The sequence below is a fragment of the Scyliorhinus torazame genome, chromosome 4 (genome assembly GCF_047496885.1).
Source record: "Scyliorhinus torazame isolate Kashiwa2021f chromosome 4, sScyTor2.1, whole genome shotgun sequence".
Lineage (NCBI taxonomy): Eukaryota > Metazoa > Chordata > Chondrichthyes > Carcharhiniformes > Scyliorhinidae > Scyliorhinus > Scyliorhinus torazame.
Window position 1 is genome coordinate 184,402,555 of NC_092710.1, and position 26,228 is coordinate 184,428,782.

A 26,228-nucleotide genomic window follows, 5' to 3' on the forward strand; every position below is an offset into this window, starting at 1 on the left:
CTCCCGAGCATTCAACAAGTTTATCTGTCAAAGAACTGTCTTCAACCAACTAGGATGTACCTCCTATGTACTGCAAAGATTCGCAAATCAATAGTGGCCACTTGAAGGCATAACCAGTGATACATTCAGGAAAGGAGATGGGGCTTGGGGTTTGGTAACAAAGAAAAAGCAACATTATGAGTTATAGATATTGTCAGTTTGCACAGTATATACTGTGGGAAAATGGGTCCTGGTCATTAAAATAGTTTGTCATAACTCATGTATAAAATCAAAGGTGAGATTTTAATCAATTCTACCACTTTGAAGTTTTCCAAACTGCAAAAGACTTGTCAGTACTTCAAACTGGTGGCTGTCAATCTCCATGACAATCCCATGACAAAATATTCCAACTAGCAGTTAAAAGTGTCTAGCATGTAAAACACAATGGAGGTAATGATTCAATCACTTTTCATGCCATTTGGGAATTTATAGCCAACAGTTTAGCGTACACTAACAATGTGTGAACCATGTCTAGAATTTGAAGTAATATAGGTATAATTAATAATCTTAATGTCCAAATGTGTATTTGAAGGCTAAAAGTAAACTGATCGTCATAGTTCAGTTCCCCAAAAATGGTCAGGTTGTTCTATTGCAAAGATCAATCACTTTAAATACCAGATGTAAATTTTAGTCATTTGTGCAAGTTGGAAAACAAAATTGATGCAGAAATCCTGCTGGATCACACTGTGAATAAAAACTGCACGTAAGTGTTTCACTCAGAGCTATTTATGTGATCAGCCTTGATTTAAAATCTGATTAAATTCTTGCCATAAGCAAGCCAAACACTGCCAGAAAAGATGATGCACCAGCTACCTGGAGAAATACCCAATTAAATGAGACATCAAGCTACAGTGGAAACATTACTTAGCAGACTTACAACATTTCTTCTTATGAAGACAACAATAAATTGATATGTTAGATCCAAACAATTACGGTCAATTTGGAAACCATACGGGGTCGCTTTACAAGTTTACTCTTCTAGCACAGCTCCTTGCTCACCAGAAGGACATATTACAAATTCAGATTTTTGACTCCATACTGAGGGCACGGTCCTCCGGCCATGCCGTGCCAGAAAAGCATCTCGCCGTGGCGTAGCGTGGCCGTTGAAAGCTGGGAGACGCAACACCTTGCGAGATTCAACACAATCCCGTGAAATGCTGCCAGGTTTGTTTAGCAAATCTGCATATTAAAGCGAGGCAGTAAGCCTCACTCTAATGTGCAGATTCCCAAGATACCTGAAGCTTTGGGATTCAATCCCTTCGCCTTGGGGACCTCAAGCGAGGGCCATTTGGTACTGGTCCCCACAAATGGGGACCAGATGGAATGGCACTCATGGGGGTCTCCAAGGGGTTTGGAGGCCCCCAGTTGCATGCCCTATGGGTAGGGTGGTGCCCTGATACTGCTGGTGCTCTCCATTGTTGAAAATGGGGATATGTATGGCCTCGGCCGTGTGTTCTCCATTCAGACCCCTTATTCACCACAAATCTTATTGAGTAGCCATGTGTTTCTCAGCACTGCGAGTGCCAGGAAACATGCAGCTGAAAGGGCTCGCTCGGGGACTTTGTTCCCTTTTGGGAAGGTCATGCCCTGAGATTGCAAACTGGTAACATTATCCCAAAGGAGAATATATGATGAGGAGTTTGGTGAGATTGTGGAGAAATCTGACTGAGGCACAGAGAGAAAATGTGGGTTAACTAGGACAAGGTAGATGGACAAGGAGATTTTAGTGTGGGATAGAATAATGGTGGCTATTTTTTAGAGAAATGAAAAAGATGAAAATATTCAGCAGGTCTGGCAGCATCTGTTTAAATTGAAACACACGGCATGATCTACTGGTCGCGTTGCGCTCTTGCTCGAGCGCAGTGTGACTGGTAGATGCCGGGAGAGGCTTTCCGCAGGCTTCCCGGCAGCCTTCAGGCCTCCCGGGATCTACCCAAGTCCCGCGAGGCGTCGCAGTCAGGATCTTGCCCAAAGTGGGTCTGGCCAAATGACACTTTCATAAGTACGGTTTAAACCTACTTAGGCGAGCTTACCCGGGATCTATCGGCCTCACATAATTTCATAAGATATAGGAACAGAATTACGCCATGCTCGAGTCTGCTCCGCCATACGATCATGGCTGGTGTCATCGTGTCCTTAACTCCATCGTCCTACCCGTTGTCCATGACCCTTCAATCCATTACCAATTAAAAATTTATCTAACTCCTCCTTAACTTTACTCCAGGGATCTATCAGCCTCCCCAGCGAGGCGACGGCTGGGCGCTGTTCAGTATTCGTCCACACAAACGTGGACTAGGCAGAACGGCACCCGGAGGGTCTTCCAGGCCATCTGAGGCCCTGGGTGGCCAGGGGTAGTCCAGGGTTGCTCCCTGTGAGCCCATGTGTGTGGGAGTGACATTGCCCATGGAACATAAACTTGCTTAGAGATCGGGGCACCATTTCAAAATGGCGGTCCGATCGGAGTTCATCTCCCTAGTGCTGATAAGAATTCTAATTGCGGACTAAAGCGGTGACCAACTCCCCAGGGTCCAAAAAAGTGACAAATAAGTGCCATTTGATAGCGGTAGAGAACTTGCCAGCAGGAAACTCTCTGAAAAACCCGCCACAAATGAACTTCGAAATTTATCCATTAAATCCCACCCACACTTAACATTTCAGGTCAATATCTTCCCATTCTGACAGGAGGCCATCGACCTGAAATGTTTGATGGAATTTTTCGGATTTTGTTCCTGTCAGAATGATGGGGCCATAATTTGGTCAACCAGGAAGGAGATCTTGTTCCAGGCGGCTGCAAATGTCAGCAGTGGCCTGCCAAGTGAGCTTGAGCTTATTGAGATATTGGTGCTCAAGCATGTTGCGAGGATTTTCCACACACACAAACTGGTTTCACCTCAGGTGGGAAAGTTTAGGTATATTTCTCTCTTCACTGATGCATTACTTGCTGAGTATTTTCAGCATTTATTTCAGATTTCCAGCAATCACAGTGTTTTGCTTTTGGCTTGGAGAAGTTGGAGTTTGTGGAGGTGGAAAATCGTAGGAGAGAAAAGAAGATATTGAAACAATTGAGTACAAAGTTATCAAAGTCATCAACATGGATAAATGTTTGAGCGATGGAAGAACTTAGTTAAAGGTAGAGGCAGGGGATGGCAGGGATGCGGGATTTAAAGTAGAGCTCAAAATCAACTTTCGCTACCTATTTACCAAAATGTAAAGAAAAATGTATTGCCTCAGCTATGTATCGTTTTCTTTTCAATATGGGCGGGGTGGGGGGGTGAGAAGAGTATGGTGATCCTTTATCAAAATTCAGAAGCTGGAGGATACTTAACCTCGTCACCATGTATTTATCTCTATACCCTGGGCGGGGTTCTCTCAGCCCAGGCCAGACCGGAGAATCGCATGCCGCCGCCCCGCCGATTCTCCGGAGAGATGGGAGAATCGGCGCCATTGGTGCCAGCGCGGTCGGTGTGGCACCAGTCGGTGTGGCACGGGTCGGGGGCCGCGTGATTCTCCGCCAGGGATGGGCTGAGTGGCCATGCAAAAATAACGAGTCCCGCCGGCGCCGTTCACACCTGGTCTTACCCGCCGTGACCTCGGCGTGCATGCATCCAGGGATGGCCTGGTTGGGGGGGGGGTCCGACCCCGGGGGGGGCCTCCGCTGTGGCCTGGCCCGCGATCGGGGCCTACCGATCGGTGGGCCGGCCTCTCGGGCTGGGGGTCCCTTTTGTTCTGCGCCGGCCCCTGTAGCCCTACGCCATGTTGCGTCTGGGCCAACGCGGAGAAGGGAGCCACTGTGCATGCGCGCATTGGCGCCGGTCTCACTGCGCATGCGCAGACCTGCGGCGCCCATCTGACTCCGGTATCAGCAGTTGGAACGGCGATCGTCGCTCCAGTGCCGTGCTGACCCCCTGTAGGGGTCAGAATCGCTGCTCCTGAGGCCATGTTGACGCCGTCAGGAAACGCGACGGCGTTTATGACGGCGTCAACACTTAGCCTCAGGATCAGAGAATCCCGCACCTTGTGCTTCAATAGCAGGAAACAGTCAGACCTATTCTGTTCATTGCTGTTGCAATATCTATAAACTTTTACAGGGATTCTCCACTCCGGAGTCAATGTGGAGAATTGGGACCATGTCCCACTGATGCTAGGAGCATCACCGGTTTCTCTTGGCTTGACTATGCAGAAATATGTATGCGTAGTGCTGAACATGCCGGTTAACTGCAGTTACTGGGGTTTGGTTGTCGTTTTGGCTGCCCCCCCTTTCCCCTCCACAATGCAAATGTTGACCCCCACCCCCTTTGACGGGGAGAGCGCCACTAACCCCTCATCAAGGAGGGGCATCCTCCCACCCGCCACGGAAATAAAATCAGCTCACCACACCACTCATGGATGATGGTGACCTCTCCTCCCTCCCGCACCCTCGACTGCAGGAGCAGATATAATAATAATCGCTTATTGTCACAAGTAGGCTTCAATGAAGTTACTGTGAAAAGCCCAAGTCGCCACATTCCGGCGCCTGTTCAGTGAGGCCGGTACGGGAATTGAACCCGCATTGTTGGCCTTATTCTGCATTACAAGCCAGCTGTTTAGCCCACTGTGCTAAACCAGCCCCTGATATTAGGAAAGGGAAAAGTGTTCCTGGTTTGATTCTTCACTGAACTGTCTGATCTGCTCATCAGTTCTCAAGGCCGCTTCAGAGTTTAAACAGGCCAGACCACGATGAAGGTCTTCCGTCACTATGCCAAGAGCGATCTTCAGGTTGCCCAGGGCTGGAAGGGGCAGTCTGAACACGCCACCCCAATCCTGGGGGAGGGTCAACCCCTTAACTGCAGCCCGAGGCCACCCTACCTCAGGAACCTTGGGGAACCCTCCCTCTACAACTTGGCAGTGGCAGAGGGGTACATGAGCAATGTGTTGGTCCCCCCTTGTGGTCCATCCCGCCAAGAATGCACTTGGCAGCACTTACACTAAAGTCCACCCTTTAGGGGGGGTCAGAGCATAATTGCGGGAGGAGGGGGGGGGGGGGGAAGATTCGGTCTTCCAGCCCGTTAATTGCATCCAAATCAATGCAAATCAACTGTTTGCATGTTTCAGGGGCAGCACGGTGGCGCAGTGGGTTAGCCCTGCTGCCTCACGGCGCCGAGGTCCCAGGTTTGATCCCGGCTCTGGGTCACTGCCGGTGTGGAGTTTGCACATTCTCCCTGTGTTTGCGTGGGTTTCGTCCCCAAAACCCAAAGATGTGCAGCGTAGGTGGATTGACCATGCTAAATTCCCCCTTAATTGGAAAAAATGAATTGGGTACTCTAAATTTAAAAATAAATGTTTGCACGTTCCTGCCGTCGTGGGCGGGTGGTCCGCTACAGCCGACAGGGTGGGAGCCGAGACAGAGCATGGGCCTGCTTCCCGGCGCCGACCGCATTCTTGGCCCAACGCAGGATTCTCTGCAACGGGGTGGCATGGTGGCACAGTGGTTAGCTGCCTCACAGCTCCAGGGACCCGGGTTCAATTCTCGCCTTGGGTGACTGCCTGCGTGGATTTCCTCCGTGTGCTCCGGTTTTATCCCACAGTCCAAAGATTTGCAGATTAGGGGAATTGGCCATGCTTAATTGCCCCTTAATGTCCAAAAGGTCAGGTGGGGTTTTGGGGTTACAGGGATAGGATGTAGGCATATGCTTGGGTAGGGTGCTCTTTCCAAGGATCAGTGCAGACTAGATGGGCTGAATGGCCTCCTTCTGCACTGTAAATTCTGATTCAATCAGGATTCCCAATCTTAGCGGTGGGGAAGGGAGAATCCTGCCCATAGATCAAGTTCATAAGAACATAAGAACTAGGAGCAGGAGTAGGCCATCTAACCCCTCGAGCCTGCTCCGCCATTCAATGAGATCATGGCTGATCTTTGTGGACTCAGCTCCACTCTCCAGCCCGTACACCATAACCCGAATCCCTTTATTCTTTAGAAAGGTATCTATCTTTTTCTTAAAAACGTTTAAAGAAGGAGCCTCAACTGCTTCACTGGGCAAGGAATTCCAGAGATTCACAACCCTTTGGGTGAAGAAGTTCCTCCTAAACTCGGTCCTAAATCTACTTCCCCTTATTTTGAGGCTATGCCCCCTAGTTCTGCTTTCCTCGACCAGTGGAAACAACCTGCCCGCATCTATCCTATCAATTCCCTTCATAATTTTATATGTTTCAATAAGATCCCCCCGCATCCTTCTAAACTCCAATGAGTACAGTCACAGTCTACTCAACCTCGCGTCATAATCTAATCCCCTCAACCAAGGGATCAACCTAGTGAATCTCCTCTGCACTCCCTCCAGTGCCAATATGTCCTTTCTCAGGTAAGGAGACCAAAACTGAACACAATACTCCAGATGTGGCCTCACCAACACCTTATACAATTGCAGCATAACCTCCCTAGTCTTGAACTCCATCCCTCTAGCAATGAAAGACAAAACTCGATTAGCCTTCTTAATCACCTGTTGCACCTGCACACCAACTTTTTTGCGAATCGTGCACCAACACACCCAGGTCCCTCTGCACAGCAGCATGTTTTAACATCTTACCGTTTAAATAATAATCCATTCTGCTGTTATTCCTCCCAAAATGGATAGCCTCACACTTGGCAACATTGAATTCCATCTGCCAGACCCTAGCCCATTCACCTAACCTATCCAAATCCTTCTGCAGACTTCCGGTATCCTCTGCACTTTTTGCTTTACCACTCATCTTAGTGTCGTCTGCAAACTTTGCCACATTGCACTTGGTCCCCAACTCCAAATCATCTATGTAAATTGTGAACAACTGCGGGCCCAACACTGATCCTTGTGGGACCCTACTAGTTACAGTTTGCCAACCAGAGAAACACCCATTTATCCCCACTCTCTGCTTTCTGTTAGTTAACCAATCCTCGACCCATGCTACCACTTTACCCTCAATGCCATGCATCTTTAGTTTATGCAGCAACCTTTTGTGTGGCACCTTGTCAAAAGCTTTCTGGAAATCCAGATATACCACATCCATTGGCTCCCCGTTATCTACTGCACTAGTAACGTCCTCAAAAAATTCTACCAAATTAGTCAGACACGACCTACCCTTTATGAACCCATGCTGCGTCTGCCCAATGGGACAATTTCCCTCCAGGTGCCCCACTATTTCCTGCTTAATGATAGATTCCAGCATTTTCCCTCCAACCAAAGTTAAGCTTACAGGCCTAAAATTACCCGCTTTCTGCCGACCTTTTTTAAACAGTGGTGTCACGTTTGCTACTTTCCAATCCTCTGGGACCACCCCAGAGTCTAGTGAATTTTGATGAATTATCACTAGTGCATTTACAATTTCCCTAGCCATCTCTTTTAACACTCTGGGATGCATCCCATCAGGGCCAGGAGACTGGTCTACCTTTAGCCCCATTAGCTTGCCCAATACTGCCTCCTTAGTGATTACAATCATCTCAAGGTCCTCACCTATCATATCTTTATTTCCATCAGTCACTGGCATGTTATTTGTGTCTTCCACTGTGAAGACTGACCCAAAAAGCCTGTTCAGCTCCTCAGCCATTTCCCCATCTCCTATTATTAAATCTCCCTTCTCATCTTCCAAAGGACCAATATTTACCTTAGCCACTCTTTTTTGTCTTATATATTTGTAGAAGCTTTTACTATCTGCTTTTATGTTCTGAGCAAGTTTACTTTCATAGTCTACCTTACTCTTCTTTATAGCTTTTTTAGTAGCTTTCTGTTGTCCCCTAAAGACTTCCCAGTCCTCTAGTCTCCCACTAATTTTTGCCACTTTGTATGTTTTTTTCCTTCAATTTGATACTCTCCCTTACCTCCTTAGATATCCACGGTCGATTTTCCCCCTTTCTACCGTCTTTCTTTTTTGTCGGTATGAACCTTTCCTGAACACTGTGAAAGATCGCTCAGAAGGTTCTCCACTGTTCCTCAACTGCTCCTCAACTGCTTCACCATGAAGTTTCTGCTCCCAGTCTACCTTAGCTAGTTCTTCTCTCATCCCATTGTAATCGCCTTTGTTTAAGCACAAAACACTAGTGTTTGATTTTACCTTGTCATCCTCCAACTGTATTTTAAATTCCACCATATTGTGGTCGCTCCTTCCAAGAGGATCACGAACTATGAGATCATTAATCAATTGATATGTGTGTGTAGATAGATTTTTGTACTAAATCTTGAGAGAACAAAAATCTGTCTCCCTCAGCCTCAAGTATATTCAATGATGGAGTATACATAATCCTCCAAGATGGAGAATTCCTAAGATCCACAACCTTTTGAATGAAGAATTTTCCCCTAATCTCAGTGCTAAATGAGACTGCTGTGTTTTAGATTCCCCAGCCAGAGGAAACAACCTCACAGTGCCTTGTTATGTCAAGCCCCATTGGAATCTTGCATGTTTCAATGAAATCACCTCTCATTCTTCAAAACTCCAGAGAATATAGACCCAACTTACTCACATCTCCCCATAGCACAACCCCCTCATCACAGGGTCCAACAGAGTGAATTCTCACTGAACTGTCTTCAATGCAAATTCTTAAGTAAGGAAAGCAAATTTGCACACAGCAGGTGGAATCTGCTGGTGGCGTTGAGGTTGTCATTGTCAGAGCCATAAGTATGCAGCACTTCTGCTCATAGGTGGGACAGGTGGCCACACATGATTTTGTGGTGGCCTGCCAAATGGGCATTCATGTGCAGGAAGTGCGGTGAATCATGCAGCGGGAACATACAGGAAGTCGATACCACCACCATTACCAATTTTCAAGGTTCACATCATCATTGCCTACAAGGCAGAAGCTTTGTTCCCGGTGCAGAGGAAATTTTGAGAATTGCAGCTGCTGCTCCCTATCTTCACCTACCATCTGGATCCCTGGAGCTGCTGCCACCTCATACAAAAGTGGCAAATGTCTGATCACAGTGTGGCCCTACAGTTCAGTGATGTCTCCCTGCGCTTTCTCCTCAAGGCTGTCTGGGAACAGTGGGTGGTCCTGTTTCCCAGGGATGGCAGCAGTTGGCTCTCCCTCCTGTCCTGGGCGCTTTTGATTAATGAAGAGACCTAGACTTAGCATTGGCAAACCCTGATCTCCCCCCACATCACCATGGTCAATTCCATCCTTGAAGTTCACTGCAGAGAACTCGTCTCATTGTCGCAATCATGACCATGGACACTCACACAGTAACGCTGCACCATCACCCTGCATACTCCCTCAATCACTTTTGATCTTCCCTCCATCAACCGTGACATCAATTCCATCACCTTTCTCTGTCTTTGGTGACCTTCTATCCATTCCCTTGACCAGCTAACATTGATTCTTGAGCTATTCCCCAGCACAGTGGAACTGACTTCACCTAACCATCAACCTGCCATTCATCATCCTTGACCCTCCCTCTATCATCCTTGACCTTACCTCCCTCAGTCAGCCACACGCCCTTTTGACTGCTGTCACCCAATCTTGAGAACACAAACAATAGGAGTAGACCACACGGCCCATCGAGCATGCTCTGTAGGATCATGGCTCATCTTGGGCTTCAAGCCCAAGATCCACATATCACTTAATTCCCAGAGAGACACATACATCTGTCCATCCGAGCCTTAAAAAAAATTGGGCGGGATTCTCCGACCCCCTGTCGGGTCAGAGAATCCCTGGGGGGGCGACGTGAATCCCGCCCCGCCGTCCCGAAGCCAGCTGTCGTGTTCTCTGGCGGCAGTTTTCGGGCGGGGGCGGGATTCAGGCCATGCCCATCAGGGGCCATTGGCAGCGGCGCCCCCGGCAATTCTCCGGGCCCCGATGAGCCGAGCGGCCAGTCCCGCCGGTATGGATTGGACATGGTCCCACATGGCAGGACCTGGCAGTTAAGTTGGCTGGTGCGGTCCTCGGGGGAGGGGGGGGGGGGGGATCCGACCGGGGGGCACAGTGGCCTGGCCCACGATCGAGGCCCACCAATCTGCGGGCGGGTCTGTGCCGTGGGGGCACTTCTTCCTTCAGCGCCAGCCCCTGTAGGGCTCCTCCATGGCCGGCGTGGAGAAAACACACCGTTGCTCATGCGCCGGCCGCTCTGCACATGCGCGGAACCATGCCGGCGGTTCTGCGCTTGCGCTAACTCGCGCAATCCATTCCGCGCCGGCTTGCGTGGCACCAACCCCTCCAGCCCCGGCCTAGCCCCCGGAAGTGTGGAGAATTCCGCTACTTCCGGTCGGCCTGACGCCAGAGTGGTTCACGCCGCTTTTGACGTCGGCGTCAGGCCATCGTGCCGATCGCGGAGAATCCCTCCCAATGTGTCAGTTCATTGACACAGTTGCAGAGAAGTGCTAACTTTATCTGATTGACATGTCTATAAGGTTACAGTAAGTCACTTTCTTGTGCTCTCTTTTGTCATTGCCTCAATCTTTTTCTGCTGATGGGAATAACTCCGGTGACAAGGGGCGAACAGCAAGTGTTTCCCGCTGCAGAGGCCGGTGGGGAGCCAAGCCATATCTTCTGGCCCAAACCGCGTTAATTATACACCCAGGGTACTTGCGCCGCATTCCATGGCAAGGCAGGCATAATGTCCTGACATCACATCTGGGTGTCATATTGAGAAGATGCCCAACATCACTGACGCACTGTTGAAGAAAGAAAATGGACCTCTTGAAAAAGAAGATGGATCTCCAGAAACACTTAGAACGGAAGATGGACCACATGGAAATACTGTGCAACACTGTGAGGCTGGAAGGTGGGGCACCTCTATGACACTGAATCTGGAAGATCTACCTATAGTTGCAACCCGACCCACTGCTGTTCTGGGGTCCAAGGTTGTTGGCGGCTTCCATCGCGAACTCCGGAGGCAGCCTCAGTCAAATAAGAGCAAAGAAACTTATTGGGAACATTGAGACCATTAAAAATCATTCCAACTAGCCAAGTAAAAGGGTTGGAAGGAGGTGGGTGGGTGGTGGGTAGATTGTGAAAAGGAGGACAAGAGGGGCAGCTGGATCCAAGACAAGATGGATCATAGGATTCAAGGGAGTTAACAAATGTGCATAGATATATATTATGTTGGACAGAACAAAATAACATCAGGAACTACAGAAAAGCAGAAATAAATGGTTCATGAATGGAGGTGCAAGTGTTTATATACAAATGCTAGAAGCATTTGTAGTAAGACGCTGGAATCGGAGGAACGCCTATTGAAACTCTTGATATGACCAGAGAATGGATAAACTTGTCACTTCCAAAGGTTTGTGTCAAAGCCATTTGTGCTCAATACAATTGTGAAATAAGTAAAGTTAGTCCTGTGAAAGTGGGGTAAACTACACAATCAAAGGTGTTGCATAAAAATGTCTTAATGTGGGAACTTCATGAGTTGCTGCTGTGATTAAATAATGATACTCTGATTCAGGAATGATCCATTAAAGCGCCAGCAACATAGAGAACAGACTTTCCTATGTCTGGATGTACAGAATTCTAATAGGACATGATTAAATATTCCTGAGTTGCCGAGAGATGGAGATGAGGGAGGTCAAGGTCACATAAGGCCCACATGTTGCAGTTTGGACAAGATTTACTTAATTTCTTCAATTTACATTTCTCTGCAATAGAAACCCAATGGGCAGGATTCTCTGTCGGCGGGATCCTCCGCTTTGCCGGCAGCGCACTCACGCCCGGGGAGTTCCCAACAGCGTGGGGGTGGCCACAATAGGAAACACCATTGGCCAGCTGACGGGATGGATGATTCTGCTGTCTGCGGGGTGCACCTCACCAGAAAACCGTGGGCGGGACAGAGAATCCTGCCCCAAATCTTTGTTCCATCTTCAGGGAATTAGAGATTCACATACAGTTTAGAATATATGAAGAGGTGGTCATATAGATGCATACCTGCAAGCCAGTCATGATTGGGAGTTACATATTCCAGGCTTTTTAGGTCTTTATAGAGAATTGAGAAACTGGTGGGAGTTGTCCATACTCATCCTGATAGCAGCAATAGAGTGGGAAGAATATATTAATTCTGAGGTTAGACTAGCTTGTAACAAAAGCAGAATTGTTTCCATGATGAGAGACTTTAATTTATGTATAGATGGGTAATGGCAGAGCAGCTCAAGTCAGAAAGATAGTGAATTTCTTGAGCGTATTCTCGATAGTTTCGAGAATGTGTTCTTGAACCAAAAACATGCAGAGGACACGCCATTCTAGATTTCATAATGAGTAAATTGTGAAAGTCTAGGAGCAATAAAGGCCCAAAGAGATCTAGAGGTCAACATACACAGATCATGAAAATATAGTCATAGAATCGTAGAATAGAACAGGGGCAGGTTTCGCACAGTGGGCTAAACAAAGGCTTGTAATGCAGAACAATGCCAGCAGCGCGGGTTCAATTCCCATACCTGCATTCCCGAACAGGCGCCGGAATGTGGCGACTAGGGGCTTTTCACAGTAACTTAATTGAAGCCTACGTGTGGCAATAAGCGATTATTATTATTATTATTAGAATCATAAAATCCCTACAGTGCAGAAGGAGGCCGTTCGGCCCATTAAGTCTGCACCGACCCTTCAAAAGAAGACCACCCGACCTAGGCCCAATCCCCCACCCTATCCCTACAACCCTACCCGAAGGGGCAATTATGGCATGGCCAATCCACCTTGGCCTGCTCATCTTTGGACTGTGGGAGGAAACCCACGCAGATACGGGGAGAAAGTGCAAACTCCACACAGACAGTGATCCAAGGTCGTAATCGAACCCGGGTCCCTGACGCTGTGATGCAGCAGTGCTAACCACTGGACCACCATGCCGCCCAGGTTGGCAGGAACAAAAAGTATTCAGAAAAGCAAATGGAATGTTAATCTTCTGGGGCTAGAATATAAAGGGAAGGACATTTTGGTCCAACAATGCAAAGCCTTGGTTAAACCAAATCTAGGGTACAGTTCTGGGCACCGTACTTTGTAAAGGATGCATTTGTCTTGGAAAGAATGTTACCAGAGCTCCAGGGATTAAATGACTAAAGGGCAATAAAACAAACCAGGCTTGTATTCTCTGGAATACAATAAAGAGTGATTTGATTGAGATATTAAAGATTTTGAAAGAATCAGCGAGTAGATACAGAGAGGTTTTTGCTGCTTCTGAGTGTGTTTATTACATGGGACATATCCTTAAAATGAGAGTCAGGTCATTCAGTTAAGAAACACCTTTTAAGGGTGGTAGACATGTGGAACTCTCCCCTCCCAAAAGCAGTAAAAGCTAGCCCGACTACTCATTGTAAATCTGAGATCTTGACTTGAAGAAACATTCTTTTGACAAAACAGATACCCTCTAGTATCTAGGCTTGTAAAACTCTAAATTTTAATACATTCTCTTGTGTGGCCATAGCCTGGGGGCTAAAATATTAATTTTATATCTATATCATACATATTGACACATATTCAATAAAATATGCAGTTCACTATTTATAAAAGGAATGTGTTGAGAACAAAGACCTGTCATGTTGCATCACTTTCCCTCCTCCAACAACATAAAGCATGAGACTTAATTTGTGCTCGAGTACCTCCATTCACTACAAGGGTTGGAAAATTTTGAGACATTTGGAGCCACCCATTTCCCCCCCCACACACACCCCACCCCAAAGAAAAATCAGATGGCAAGCTGGGAACAGAAATTTTCCAAATAAAGTTCTTGTACTAAAAAGAAGACATTTTGTTTTAGGATAATTCAAATAATGTATGCTTTTGAATATAAGTCATGACAATACTTTTGCTTCTAATATAAAAAATAAAAAATCAGTATAAGCATTTTTTGAAATATTTGGGCTACTTTAAAAATTTACTTTCACAACTATTTATTTAATTATATTACCTGAACCATACAATGTGTCATATTTATTGCCAGGTGCTTTGAACTTTCCACGCCACCTGCTCACAGTGTTTCATGTTCAATACTTCCCTCTCCTCAGAGCCCTGCACCTTTTTTTCTCTTTTGTGCCCACTCAATTTTCTTTTGAAATCATTGATTCGTCTCTGATTCCACACCCTTGTAGGCAGAGAGTTCCAGATGATTAACACTTGCTGTGTAAACAAAGTTCTACCTTGCCCTAAACCTTAAATCTTTGACCCCAGTCCTTGTACCATCAGTTCATGGGAACATAAACCTGTTTATTCTTGTTCACCTCTATCACATCTCTCCTCCACTTTCTTTGCTGCAAGGAGAACAAACCCAATTTCTCCAAACTAATATTATAGCTACGTTCCCTCATCCCTGGAACTATTCTGGTAACTCTCCATTGCACCCTCTCAAAGACCCTTACATCTTTCTAAATTGTGGTGACCAGAAACAGGTGCAATACTCTTGCTGTGGCCTAACCAGAGCTTTCTGTATATTCTGTGTAACATCCAGCTTTTGTACTCAATACCTCTATTTATGAAGCACAAGATCCCATATGCTTTGTTAACTAGTCGCTCAATATGTCCTGCCACCGTCAAAATCTATGCACATATAGCTCCAAGTTCCTTTATCCTTGCACATTCCTTAAAACGATGTCATTATGTCTATATTGCCTCTCCCTATCCTTTTTGGCAAAATCACCTCACACTTCACTGTATTAAACTGCATCTGCCATTAATCTGCCCAATCTGTTATTCTAGCCAAGTCTGTTGCAGTCAATTGCTTGCATCCTCAACATTTTCCACACCTCCACGTTTGGTATTGTTGCCAAATTTTGAAATTTTACTCTGTCTTCTGATATCTAAATAATTTCTTTATATCAAAGAAGGAATTGGACATGTTACTGCCCTTGATGAACACTGCTGTCTCCCATCCTCCAGTCTGAAAAATAATCATGATTTATCATGATTCGCTGGTTTTTGTCCTTGGGCCAATTTTTAAAATCAAGCTGACACCCACCCTCCTATTCCACAAGCCTCAATTTTGTTAACCAGACTTTTATGTAGTATTTTGTCAAACGCTTTCATAAAACCTTATGATGCCGTTGATCTGACAAACATTCGAACGTAATAAAGTATATGCCCCAGGTTTGAAATATATAAATAACTTAAGGTAGAAAAGAGGCTTTGTGGTCCATTTCAGAAAAGCACAAACCTACTTTCTGAATGTAATAATCTTCCTAGAATTTAATAAAGAAATACAAGATTTGCATGAGGATACTTTGTTCCTAATCATGCGGAAGAACTTTAAACTTGGTTTATTTCATACAAAGACTATGAAAACTATCAATACTAAGTGCAAATTAATGGAAGGTTTTGCACTTAATTCACTTCTGGCCATTTCCTATTTGTAACTTATGTACACACACCTACTGCAACACCATAAGAATAAATAAACCAATATTATAAACAGATACGCAAAATCAAACTCACAGTCTGTTGATAGGCCTGTAGCGTACAGCATGGAGGAAGACCAAGAACAACTCCAGCAAAAACCTGAAGTGGAAGATTCTTGCTTATCCGTGCTGGGCTTGCAGTGACTTGACAGCAACATTTAGACCCACAAGCAAATGCACATCAAAATGTACCAAAAGCCAGAATAGGCAGCCACAGACTTCAGCATACATCAAAATAATGAAACTAATGACCATGTTCTTCAAAGCCAACAGTTCCATGATTACTTTCAAGTCCTTTCCCTTTCATTTATATGACTAATGAGGTCCGCTAAATGCATGCAACAATGATGTCGTGCATGAAATCAAGATCTGTTTTTTACAGACCTAATTTCTTACCTTCTGTAATTTAATATGGATGAGGTTTTTTTAAAGGACAAATGGTGGGGAATAAAATAAAAATGAGATTACTTGACTTATATAGATAAACAGATTCAGGAAAAGCTTGGAATAATATATACTAATAAAAAACAATAATGCACCTGATGTCATCCTTCATTTCCTCTGTATGTGTTTTGAACTTATATATAAATAGACCTTTTTGCCCGAGCATTTAAATCAGCACCATTAAAATGAAAGTGGATATCTCACTTATATTACAAATACATACCGTTGATAAAGATATTAAAAGTTATGCCACATTCATCATTAAAGTTATTCACAGACAGTTTAATTCATACATTAAAATAACTATTTGTGCAATATAAGTGAAGAATGAAAATTGCAATAATGAAATTCAGATTTCCAAATTTTTGTTTCTTTACAAAGAATTGCCTTTAACTTAAATTACAAAAGAACAGCCAAATTTGTATTTATGAAGTTATTTCTATTGACCCAGATTTTGTGTTGGGAATAACAGTGAGGTGCTTAGCATGCACTGTTAATATGGATTAAATCAGACAGCTGCTTCTGGCAATCGCACAAGTGTAGCTAAACAGAGAAATTTGCAAGTTGTTGTCAGAAGATATCCTGCTCCTAAACAGGGTGAGCTGCAATAGTCCTCACAGCTCTGAAAGACTTACAATGTCATACAGTCATAGACATTTATCGTGAAGGGGTCGGCTTGTTGACCTATCGAGTCCACACCGGCTCTCTGTCGACCAATCCCATCAGTACTAGAGCTCCACTCTATCCCTGTGGTCCTGCAAGTTTATCTCTCTCAGGTATCTGTCCAATTTCCTTTTGAAATCATTGATCGTTTCTGCTTCCACCACCCTCGTAGGTCGCAAATGCCAAGTCATTACCACATCCTGCATAAAAGTCCTCTTCCTCACAGCTCCCCTTGCCCAAAACCTTAATCCTAGTTCTTCTACCATCAGTTAAGGGGAACAGCTTTTCTTTGAAACTTTTTCCCCAGGGTAGAGGGGTCAATTACTAGGGGGCATAGGTTTAAGGTGCGAGGGATAAGGTTTACAGGAGGTGTACGAGGTAAGTTTTTTTACACAGAGGGTAGTGGGTGCCTGGAACACGCTGCTGGAGGAGATGGTGGAAGCAGGGATGATAGTGACGTTTAAGGGGCATCTTGACAAATACATGAATAGGATGGGAATAGAGGGATACGGACTCCGGAAGTGTCGAAGATTTTAGTTTAGACGGGCAGCATGGTCGGCACAGGCTTGGAGGGCCGAAGGGCCTGTTCCTGTGCTCTACTTTTCTTTGTTCTTTGTCTACCTTATCAAAACCTGTCATAATCTCACAATAGCGTCTTAGTGCCAAATATCCTAAGTAAGTAGATCTTCTTGCTCCAAGGAGGAAAACCCTCAGCTTCTCTAATTCAACATGGTGGCTGAAATCTCTCATCCCTGGAACAATTCTGCTAAATCTTATCTGTATTCTCTCAAGGACCTTCACACCTCCTTCCTGAACCTTCAAAGATCTATGCAGATGAATCTACAGGTCCATATGCCTCTGCACAATCTTTTCCATTTAATCTATATTATCTTTTCTTCTCCTATCTGCCAAATTGCATCACCTCACACTTCTATGTATTACATTTTATCTGTTATTTGTTTGTCCATTCTGCCAGCCTATTTGTGTTTTGTTGCAGTTGATTAGTAACTTCCATATTGTCTAACACACCTCCAAGTTTGGTATCATGGACAAATTTTAGAATTTTAAAACATTTTACCCAATATTGCAAGACATACAAGGCTATGGTCCAAGTGTTGGAAAATGGGATTAGAACGCTTAGGATGTTGATGTTTCACCAGAGTAGACACAACGAGTTGAAGGGCATTTTCTGTGCTGTGGACCTCTATGACTCTATCAAAGTAGTTTGTATAGTGGTCTTGTATTGACCTTTGTGGAACAGCACAGTCTATCATTTTCCATTGAGAAAGACAACAATTTACCACGACTCACTTGTTTCTGACCTTAAATCAATTTCTAACCCAAGATGACACTCACTGTTCTATTCCATGAACCTCAATTTTGCTGGCCTGTCTTTTATAATAATAATCTTTATTAGTGTCACAAGTAGGCTTACATTAACACTGCAATGAAGTTATTGTGAAAATCCCTTAGTCAGCACACTATGGTGCCTGTTCGAATACACTGAGGGAGAATTCAGAATGTCCAATTCACCGAACAGCATGTCTTTCGGGACTTGTGGGAGGAAACCGGAGCACCCGGAGGAAACCCAAACAGACACGAGGAGAACGCGCAAACTCCGCATAGACAGTGACCCAAGCTGGGAATCGAATCCGGGTCCCTGGAGCTGTGAAGCAACAGTGCTAACCACTGTGCTACCGTTTTATGTGGCACTTATCAAACTCTTCTTTAAAATTCATACTGTTATCATTCATTGCATTTCCTTCATCAATTTTCACTGCTGCTTCATCAAAAAGTTAAATTAGATTGGTCAAACATTATCTGCTTTTACAAATCAATGCTGGGTCTCCTTAATCAACTCAAACCACTCAAAGGGCCTGTTAATTTTTCCCCTGATTATTGTTTCTAAAACCTACTCATCACTGCTGAGTGATAAGCTGACCACCTTTTAGCGACTAGGAATCTCTCCCTTCTTGAACAATGGTTTCACATCTGTCACTATCAACTCCTTTGGTGCTCCCCCACCCCCATCTCTCCTTTATATCCAGGGAAGATACAAATATTGTGATAATCCCTTCAGAAATCTCCACTTCCCTTAGAAACATGAAATGTAAGCCATCTAGGCCAGGTGACCTTTCAACTTTGAGCACAGCCAGCCTTTCCAGGACATCCTACCTACCAATCAGGGACGGTGGCCTTAAATTGGATCCCCAACCCAATATTGCTCATTGTTGATTTCACAACTTAAATTTTGAATAAATGACAAAACAAAACTACTCAATTCTCCAGTAAATGTTATCCTGAAATGAAGGACCTCAAACTAACTGAAATGTCCATTTTTCTTTCCGCACTATCATTTTGCTACTTCCATTCCAACATAATTATTGCCAAATGAGTCTGCATCATCCTCAGTTACTTTGTTATATAATGTTGGCAGCTTTGACATTAACAGCAATTTGCAATCAACATTTTACGAGCAGCCCACACATCCTGGTGAGTAATGTATATGAGTCACATTCCTGTTCAAGTAGATACCTTCAACTTTACGCATATGTGAGAGACAGCAACAAAACAGTAACACGACTGATAGCAGCTTTAGAGTTCCAAAAAAATTAAAACGCTTGTGAAAATGTCGCTATAAAGAACATAATTAATAGGTGAATTCCTGGCCAAAAGCTTGGCTGATTTTTCCCAGTGCGGGCTGGTGGGCTTAGAGGAAGGGGGCCTGGGAAATTGGGAAGAACCACATTGGAAACGGCTTACTCACCAAAGGAAGTAACCAGGAAAGTTTCCCAGGGGTGGGCAGGGAATAGAATCAGCTGCCTCTCCACGGAAGCAGAAACCAATTGAGGTCATTAAAATCCCAATTTAAGGTGCTTTTGTGGCCTTGCTGGCATTTTACTGTCGGCAGACCAAATGCCTTCCCCCACTCCATACAGAGACCAGGGGATCACAATGATTCATCCAAAGAGGTTTCCCCTCTACTTCAAGGTCCCAAACAATCAAAATGTTTAAGTGCCCTCGCAGTCTCCAACCTGCCTCAGCAGCTCCATCTCTCCTGGTAGGACAGCGATTGCGGAGGCAGAAAATTAGGAGACTACCTCAGGGAAGACATCCCTCATGTGTCGGTTCAGGGCCCCCATTTGGGCCCGACATCAGCATCCCAAAGCTTGCAAAAAATTATCTATAACTTTATGAGGCTTAATTGACTTATTTTTATTAGCACTTCACTACTACTTTCTCAGCAGATATGTTCTACAATACTTCAGTGGTCTTGAGTTGCACATATTTTATGATGTAATTTGTCAAAGGTTAGGATATTGTTCCTTTGTAGATAGGGAGAATTTAGGAAGGACATATTTTAGAGTAGTGCTTTCAACTTTTGTTTCAGCTCCCCAATTCTATATATTTCTATTGTGCTCCCTTTTTCAGAAAAACTGCTCGATCCCCCAAAAGCTGGATATAAGAAGTGATGACCACATCTAGTGTGTTAATTGTATATCCACTGAGTGTTATGTATGCATGGGTATTATTTGGGGATGGAGTGTGAGGGACACTCGGAAAGAGGTGTTTGAAAAAGTTACACGGTGTGTAATGCAAGTCTTTAAATAAAAACCTGTAAGAGAATTAAGAAAATATTCTAATGTTCCATCTTTCATCACCTGGCTATATGAGGTTTGACGCTTTGTTTTGGTCCAGAAGGTTGAAATATGGTGGGATTAATAGACTCTGATCAGAAAAGGGACAGAGAAAGAACAATAAAGGTTGACAAAGAGATCTGCAGCACTGAACCTGTTTCCATTTCTTCAATGCCCTTTTACATTGTCAAATGCTCTAAACAGTCATTTGCTTTTGTAGTTCAATGAATGTTGTTAACATTGACAAATCGAACCAGTGCATGGGCTTTGCATTACAGGGGTTAATATAATAGCTTCTTCGGTCTGCATTCCTTTTTTACACTAATTTTCATTTGGGGTGGCACGGTAGCACGTGGTTAGCACAGTTGCTTCACAGTGCAAGGGACCTGGGTTCATTCCCGACTTGGGTCACTGTCTGTGCAGAGTCTGCACGTTTTCCCCATGTCTGCATGGGTTTCCTCCGGGCCCTCCGGTTTCCTCCCACAAGTCCCGAAAGACGTGCTTGTTAGGTAAATTGGACATTCTGAATTCTCCCTCAGTGCACCAAAACAGGCGACTGAGTGTGGCAACAAGGGGCCTTTACAGTAACTTCATTGCAGTGTTAATGTAAGCCTACTTGTGACACTAATAAAGATCATTATTATTACTTCTTCATTCCTAATCTTTCAACTGGTTCTTTATTTTTGCTTCACTATTTATTTTCGTACCCACATAACTTAACTCCTTATTTCTTTGCTTTTCTCTCCCTCTCATCAGCTCCCAGTTTTGACTCCCTGCAGCCCTGAGGGTTAAAGGATTCTCAGCCAGGTCTCTAGAAGACACCATTCCATTGAAGTCCTGTGTTTTCTCTATTTCTTTGTGAAGTTATGTTTCCCACCTCATTCCCCATAATGTTAGTGAATAAAACTAAAAATTTGATATGTATTTTAAAGGTGTTTTGGGGTGGTGGCGTGGAGAGAACACACAAGGTTCACAAGTTATTCACCTCAATTATATCAGAAGCTACAGACGTTAAGCAGCCTCCAAACTGGCTTTTAATATATATCATACGAAACAACTAGTATCTAATGTCACTTCTTCACATATGCAAATCTTGGCAGTTTCTCGGATTTTTTGTCTGTCTGCACATTCAGATAGGCAGGCAGCTGTTAAACTGCTAACCACTAATTGCAATAAGCCATGCTGAAACAGAGCTCCTGAACTTTGTAAATAGTAACCTTAATCACTGTAAACAAGCATCAATAAAATGATGATAAAATCCAGGTATGAAATCAAATTAATCAGAAAACAGAGACATAACAATGAAAACAGTTGGAAGTATTTACTTTTATTACAATTGCACTTACCATTCACAGACTTCTATTGACACTGGTAATGGCTCAAAAAAAACCACTGGTACTGCAGTTCAGTGAGATACCCACTTCTCTTCAGACATAACTGAGACAAGAGCAGTCAATAGGAAAAGTATCACATATATGCGCCAAAAAATTGAAAGTTACACATTAGAAATTTTAAAAAACTTACTTCAGATCTTCAGGTCTGAAACACGAGGGGTCTAGTTCATGTACCTTGTTTAGAACCTAGTATTTTACATGTTACTAGCCCTAACATTTCGAACGCAACAAACTCAGACATGGTGGTAACTGGCATTTTTGTTGTTGCAGTGACAACTAAAGAACGTCAGATCTGTGTCTAGACTTGTTTGGGGAACCAGTAACCACACTACTGAGTAGTTACTTTATTGGCAACAAGTACAATGACACTCTCTCATTCTTACATGTCCAAGCCTGAATAAAAATCTCATAAAACTCTCCAATGCAGTCATAATCTCTTTAGGAGGAATAAGATTCTCTGACACTTTGCAGTTATACTAAGTAGCAGTGATTAGAAACGATAACATTTCACATATTGCAACATTACGCTCTGGCTTTTTACGACGTATAAAACTTCCTTTTCTTGTTTAACTTGAATACAACTTGTGTGTAGGAATCAATATACACAGCTTCCACACCTGTATTAAGTGAATTTGTCAAATATAAAGAATCCTTGCCACTGATACCGATTGAGTCACAGATGTTACCGTCAAATACATTTCTAATTTTTCCCACTGTTGCCAGTATTATTACTGAATTTAGCACTCGGTAAGCTTGATTACTTTCGAGTCCTATTGAGTGCAAACATTGGGTTGGATTTTTGCCAAATTACAATACAGGATCAAAAACCATTTTGACTATGTTTCTAGAATAAAGAAACTTACAGATCATTTTCCCACATTTCTAGGTTCTTTATGTACACACTGTTGCAGTAAAGAGCTGAATTCTTCTTATACCAATGCTTTGTGCATGCCTAAGAACCTAAAAGATTTGAACTACATTGCTTACATTCAATTTCACAGATCATAGCCTTTCAAAAGATTGCCAGCTGCGTGCAGTTTCAAAGAAGGATTAACATTGTTTGTCTATTTGCTCTACAGGGGTGCATTAACTCTTAAGTGCTTCCTCTTTTGAGAAGATGTTCTTTCTAACCGCAGTTTTTTTAAAAAGAGGCTGTCTCATTGCTCTCAAGAGCATCCGAGAAAGGGAAGGTGAAATTAAATGAAAACAATGTGGGAGCTTCGCAGGAGGCTTCCAACCTAATAATTACATTCGAATGAATACATATGAGGACTTTGCATGTTCCTGCTGGGCCTGGACAGCAAACCCGTCTGGTCTGGCGGAGTAGGCCGGGAGACTCACAACAGGTTTGACGCCAGGCGTAAAATTGGTTTTCTGCCCAATGCCCGATTCTCCAGCCCCCATCCCCCCATACCAATGTCTCTATCCATCCTTCAACTCGAACCAGGAGGAACAGCACTAGAAAAAGATGGGAAGAAGAAATGGATGGTGTAACACTTGGCCTTAACGCGCCAATTCAAATTAGATGCTAACTTGATTTAGATTGATATTATCATTTGCAGTGGGATGTGTGTGTTTGCCAGAACTGGTCAATTTGTTTGAGTGAGAAAAATGCAACAAGAGAGGCAGCTCTTCCTACTGTGCTCAAATGGTCCTCCAGGTGGATGGAAATGACACTGCCACTTTCCACGGCTATTTTCTACAGCAAAGCCAAATGAGTTTGCAATTTCCATTTCCAATCTCATGGCACGAGCAAATATTTCTAACTTGCAATTATTTTTCCTAACCAATAATTAGAGCTCTGTTATGATATGGTAATTAACTTGAAATAACTTCTACGTTTGTAATTGCCACTTTCAAAGATCTTTCAGTTCTACTTTTCCTCCCACTTACAACTTCTCCTGATATCTTCCACATTATCTCTAATCATAGATAGGCCTTGGCCTGTGCTAATCAACAGAATGGTCTCCTGTTAACTCTTTCTGCCCACTATTCTCATCACAAAACAGATATGACTATTAATTCAGGTATTACTGTGAATCGGTACACTACAATTGGCAATGCAACTCACAATGTTCCAATCATATCGTTTTAAAAAATATATATTTTTTTTCAAATTTGTCAACAAATTTTCAACAACTCCCCCCCCACCCCCCAACAAGAAGATAAAAAAACAAGAACACAACAAGCAGAAATTATACATTGGATTTCCCCCATATACAATAACCCCCCCATATAACATTAAAAAACACAAACAGGGAAAAAAAAACATCTTCACCCAAATGCCACCCCAAAAGAAACACCCCCGCCCTCCCCCCACCCCCCATGGGCTGCTGCTGACCTACACCTAACGCTCCGTGAGATAGTCTAGGAATGGTTGCCACCGCCTGAGGAACCCTTGGACAGACCCTCGCAAGGCAAACTTTATCCTCTCCAGCTTGATGAACCCTGGCATGTCATTGATCCAAGCTTCCACACTAGGGGGCTTCTCATCTTTCCATAGTAGAAAAATCCTCCGCCGGGCTACCAGGGACGCAAAGGCCAGAATACCAGCCACTTTCACCTCCTGCACTCCTGGCTCGTCCGATACCCCAAATAATGCTAATCCCCAGCTCGGCTTGGCCCGGGTGTTCACCACCTTGGACATAGTCCTCGCAAAACTCCTCCAAAACCCATCCAGCGCCGGGCACGACCAGAACATATGGACGTGATTTGCCGGGCACCTCTCACATCTGTCCTCGACCCCAAAGAACCTACTCAACCTCGCCCCTGTCATATGCGCTCTGTGAGTAACTTTGAACTGTATTAGGCTGAGCCTGGTGCAAGAGGAGGAAGAATTAACCCTACTCAGGGCATCAGCACACAGACCCTCATCTATCTCCTCCCCGAGCTCCTCCTCCCACTTGCCCTTTAACTCCTCCACCGAGGCCTCCTCCTCTTCCTTCAGCTCCTGGTAAATCGCCGAAACCTTGTCTTCTCCAACCCATACACCCGAAATCACCCTGTCCTGAATCCCACGTACCGGAAGCAGCGGGAATTCCCTCACCTGCCGCCTCACAAACGCCCTCACTTGCATGTACCTGAAAGCGTGTCCCGGGGGTAGCCCAAACTTCTCCTCCAGCGCCCCTCGGCTCGTAAACGTCCCATCGATGAACAGGTCCCCCGTTCATCTAATCCCTGCCCGATGCCAGCTCCGAAACCCCCCACCCATCCTTCCCGGGACGAACCGATGGTTCTCCCGAATCGGGGACCAAACTGAGGCTCCCACCTCGCCCCTGTGTCGCCTCCACTGCCCCAAAATCTTCAGCGTCGCCGCCACCACCGGACTCGTGGTGTACCTTGTCGGCGAGAGCGGCAGCAGCGCCCTCAGGCTCGTGCCCATGCAGGACGCCATCTCTAGCCTCTTCCACGCCGCCCCCTCTCCCTCCATTAGCCACTTACGGATCATCGCCACATTGGCTGCCCAATAATAGCCACACAAATTCGGCAGCGCCAGCCCCCACCCCTGTCCCTGCTACGCTCCAGAAACACTCTCTTCACCCTCGGGGTCTTATTCGCCCACACAAATCCCATGATGCTCCTGCTTACCCGTTTGAAAAAGGCCATGGGGATCAAAATGGGAAGGCACTGGAACACAAAGAGAAACCTCGGGAGGACTGTCATTTTGACCGACTGCACCCTACCCACTAGTGAGAGTGGCAGCATATCCCATCTTTTAAAATCCTCCCTCATCTGCGCCACCAACCGCGTTAAATTGAGCTTGTGCAGGGCCCCCCAACTCCTAGCTACCTGGATCCCTAGGTACCGAAAGCTCCTTTCCGCCCTCTTCAGCGGGAGCTCATCTATCCCCCTTTCCCTGGCCCCCTGAATGCACCACAAAGAGCTCACTCTTCCCTACGTTGAGTTTATACCCCGAAAAGTCCCCAAACTCCCTAAGGATCCGCATGACCTCCGCCATCCCCTCCACTGGATCCGCAACATACAACAACAGGTCATCGGCATACAATGACACCCGGTGTTCCTCTCCCCCCCGGACCAATCCCCTCCATTTCCTGGACTCCTTCAGTGCCATGGCCAACGGCTCAATTGCCAGTGCAAACAACAAAGGGGATAAGGGGCACCCCTGCCTCGTCCCCCGGTACAGCGGAAAGTACTCCGACTTCCGCCGGTTCGTAGCCACACTCGCCACCGGGGCTCTATATAGCAGCCTGACCCAACTGATGAACCCCTCCCCGAACCCAAACCTCCGCAACACTGCCCAAAGATACTCCCACTCCACTCGATCAAAGACTTTCTCCGTGTCCATAGCTGCCACTACCTCCGCTTCCCCCTCCACCGAGGGCATCAGAATCACATTGAGGAGCCTCTGCACATTTGTATTTAGCTGCCTACCCTTCACAAATCCCGTCTGGTCCTCATTAATCAGCCCCTGGACACAGTCCTCAATTCTCGTAGCCAGCACCTACGCCAGCAACTTAGCGTCAACATTGAGGAGCGAGATCGGTCTATACGACCCACATTGCAATGGATCCTTGTACCGCTTCAAGATCAAAGAGATCAGCGCCCTGGACATTGTCGGGGGCAAGGTCCTCCCCTCTCTCGCCTTATTAAAAGTCCTCACTAGCAACGGGCCCAGCAGGTCCACGCATTTCCTGTAGAATTCAACCGGGAACCCATCCGGCCCCGGGGCCTTTCCCACCTGCATGCTCCCCAATCCTTTAACCAGCTCCTCCAGGCCAATTGG

The 26,228-nt window shown here is 45.1% G+C and overlaps 1 protein-coding gene across 8 annotated transcripts in view; it reads right to left on the reverse strand.

Moving 5' to 3' along the window:
- The window catches only part of asxl2 (ASXL transcriptional regulator 2), a 430,279-nt gene that overhangs the window by 148,002 nt on the left and 256,049 nt on the right, over nt 1–26,228 (reverse strand). The window contains exons 1-2 of one of the 8 annotated variants that reach the window (XM_072498971.1): nt 21,615–21,737; nt 21,437–21,527 (exon numbers count right to left, since the gene is read on the reverse strand). The exons of 6 other annotated variants lie outside the window; for them this stretch is intronic. The gene's annotated coding sequence lies outside the window, so the exon portion shown is untranslated. Of the gene's footprint in view, nt 1–21,436; nt 21,528–21,614; nt 21,738–26,228 lie in introns of those variants that run through there. One more of the 8 variants, XM_072498973.1, reaches the window with a different exon arrangement.